This window comes from Mus caroli, unplaced genomic scaffold (assembly GCF_978045245.1).
Source record: "Mus caroli unplaced genomic scaffold, Mus_caroli_1 scaffold_8, whole genome shotgun sequence".
Lineage (NCBI taxonomy): Eukaryota > Metazoa > Chordata > Mammalia > Rodentia > Muridae > Mus > Mus caroli.
In genome coordinates, this window is record NW_028227263.1 from 86,856,525 (window position 1) to 86,859,926 (window position 3,402).

The 3,402-nt window shown below is 39.3% G+C and overlaps 1 pseudogene; it reads right to left on the reverse strand.

Moving 5' to 3' along the window:
- Positions 1-1,034: 1,034 nt before the first annotated feature.
- Positions 1,035-2,515, reverse strand: LOC110302336 (pyruvate dehydrogenase protein X component, mitochondrial pseudogene; annotated as a pseudogene).
- Positions 2,516-3,402: the final 887 nt, after the last annotated feature.

Consider the following 3,402-nt stretch of genomic DNA (forward strand, 5'->3'; position numbering starts at 1 on the left):
TGTGATTGGACTACGGAGACCCTCACTGCCTATAGTTTGTTGTGATTGCTCTTGGGAGAGATCCCATTGCATTGGACAATGTTTCCTTAGATCAATGTGAAGGTGAAATTTCAGAAAATAATATTGTGTGGATAAATTTTTGATTTTAAAGAATTAATGGTTCAATTTAAGTATATTTAAGAAGATAGTGTAGTTTATAGAAAGTTTAAGTCTATGGTTTAATGTATGTTCCCAGAAAGATGTAAAAAAAAAAATAGAATTAAGAGCAGATTATGTCTCATTCCTTGTAGGACAGTTAGGGCTACATGGGTTAGAAAAGAAGTACAGTGAACTTTCATTTTGCTGCAATCATATTATTGTAGTTCAAAGCAAATGATAGCCTTGGGTATTAGTTAGTGATTAAATAAAAAAAAAGAAAAAAGAAAAAGAAAAAAGAAACAACATATTTCACGGATACTTTCATTTATGGATGTAACCACAGGATTCGATGTGAACTATGAAAGACTGGGCTATAAATAAAGAGAAAATAGTTGTATTATATGAAAAGAGAGTAGATGATTATTCAGATTGGCTGAATAAGACATGTGATAAATGATTATATTTCTTGGTGAATACATATTGTCATCATCTAGATACAGGAAAAAAAAAAACTTGCTATCGACTGGTTTGCTTAAACTTTGATAATCAATGAGAAAACACATATTGCTTTGGAGTTAATATGAAATTGTGGAAGGAAGTGCCAGCCCAGTAATTCAATCCTAATTCCTTGAGAGAAAAGTGAACTTAGTAATTAATTACTGACTCTTTAAACAGCCTTCAGGTTTGCCTGTAGTGTCAATAGTACTCTTCAAGACATTCACTTACTCAAATCTCACACTGCTGCAGGAATAAACACTGAAAAGGATTTTGTCTGCCTCAGAAAGTCCCTGGTTCTCTATTGGTTGTTTTTGAATTTCATGAAGTTAAGTCCTGTGCTAGTCTAAGCCCTTTGATTTTTCTTCCTCCACCGACTGGTCTCAGAAGGCTATGCCAAGTCACATGTGACCCTCTAGGTTTGCTTTGAAAGTTTCAAGAAACCTGGTAGCTAGCTCATCATCAACCACCCTGCTGTCACTTGACATTGTGACAGTTATAAGCTAGTGCTGCCGCAGTTGGGGTTCCCCCTTCATCCTCAGTGAGCTTCAGCACTGGATGGAATTTCCCAACTGCCAAGATTCAGGCCTGAGGCAGGTTAATCACTGCAGTGAACTCATTGATGCTAAACATCCCCAAGTTGAAAATACTAAAAGATCCTCCTTGGTACTCCTCCAGCATCAATTTTCCATCTTTTGCTTTCTTCAACAGAACCTTAACAGAGTCAGCAATCTTCTATATGCCCTTAGCGGCTGCATCTTTTATGATTGGTGTAATTAAACCTTTATGTGTTGCCACAGCAACTGAAATGTCAACAGAGGGCAGCTGTTTGGGCCTTCTCCATCCCAAGTAACATTAAACCCAGGCATTTGTTTAACAGTAACAGCTACTGCTCTGATGATAAAATCATTTACTGAGACTTTAAGGTCATTTTTGACCAGATCGCATCTAACCTTTAAAACTGCTCCAAGTTCATGGTCAGCAGTAGCATAGGCATGAGGCACAGTAATTTTTTATTCAGTTAACCTCTTAGCGATAACTCTTAGAATATTGCTAGCAGGAATTTCAGTGAATGTACCTGCTGCATTAGGTTGCCCAGCAATGGATACTGGTGGGATTGTTGCCCAAGGGTAAGGTGGCCCAGCTGTAGCCTGAGGAAGAACAAATGCTGAGAGAGAGGATGGAGGAGCTGATGTTGGTCTGATTTCAGTAATCTTGCCCATCTGTTTCAGCTCGACTAACTCGAGTACACCTTCTTTAATGATGATTCCACGAGGGCTGTGCCCCAGCCGGCGTCCAATGAATGTTTTTTTTCCAGAATGTTGAGCGTCAGCTGGACTTAAGCAGAACTGTTGAGTCCCTTTGTGTTCCTTCCTGTCAGGGCTAGGAATCTGCGGCTGTGGAGGGGGTTGACTTGGTTTTGAAACTGGAGGTGGAGCACTGATATGTTTGGGAACGCTCACGTTTCCAATCTTCCCCTTCTTCAACCATCAAAGCAATGATGTGATCCCAGCTGTATATTTTTAGCACCTTCCTCAACCACTATATTGGGTAAGATGCCATCGTCGTTTGCATCTAAGGTGACCACGGCCTTGTCCGTCTCAATTTCACATAATGAGTCTCAAGAATTCACAGCTTCACCTTCCTTTTTCAGCCATTTCATAATGTTCCTTTGTTCCATTGTAGGAGACAGTGATGGCATTAGGACCTTAATAGGATCTGCCTGCAGTAGCTGAGTACTGTGAAACTATCTCCAACTTTCTCCACGGTGGACAGGCCAAGCAGAAGCACCCTGAGCCAGTCCCAGGCTTCTACAGCTGCTGAAGCCCAGAAGGTAAGGTAGCAGCGCCAGGTTATAGCAAAGCCTCCAAGAGGCCGCCATCTTCCCAGTCTTCTCTCGGAAAGCTTGCAACTCAACTAAATCTTTGGCCTCAAGGTCTGCCCAGGTCCCTATTCTAATGAAGATATTTTAACATCTGACTTTCCAATCTGTGTCACATTTTTCTCCTTCACTCTTTTTCTTGCACTAAGATTCCTAATAATATAATAAGAGGGAGGAGTAAACATCCTTGCCTTGTTCCAAGAGGTTATCATTAATATTTATCACTATTTATACAATGCTGACCCTTACCTTCTTATGTATTTTCTCTCTCAAGTCAAAATATGTTCTCTGTATTCTTACCAGTGACCACATTTCTAAAGAAACGTGACACTTGCTCACCCAGCAGCCATCAATGCTAATGCCCCCCTGCTATATGACCAAACTATAGATGAGGACACATTTACTGTACTTGGAATTTTTAGTGGTTTTTCATTTATGTATTGACTAGCACTAAAGGCAATATGAATCATGTGTAACCAAACCCTGAGAACGGCACAAATCACTGAATATAATCAGAAATATCTTGTGTGTGTGTGTGTGTGTGTGTGTGTGTGTGTGTGAAAATGACCATTTGGAATAGTATCAAATCATTTTATGCTACGACCTACAGCCTCCATTGTCATGTGTTTTAAATATGTTTGCAGTGCAATGCCTGATTTTTCACCCTGTGAAGAAAGCCTCAATTGCAATAAAGAAAGTGGTTGTGTAATTCTATAAACAATTTACCTCTTTTGTCATTATTGTAGCCTGCAATGTCCAACAAGAGATTAAAAAAATCGTTATCTTTTGCTAACAATCTGAATAGCACTGTCTTGTAGTATTAAAGTTAGCTAAAATAATCTATTTTCTGGTTAGTTCAAGCTTGGTATTTTTCATATGGTCAGAAC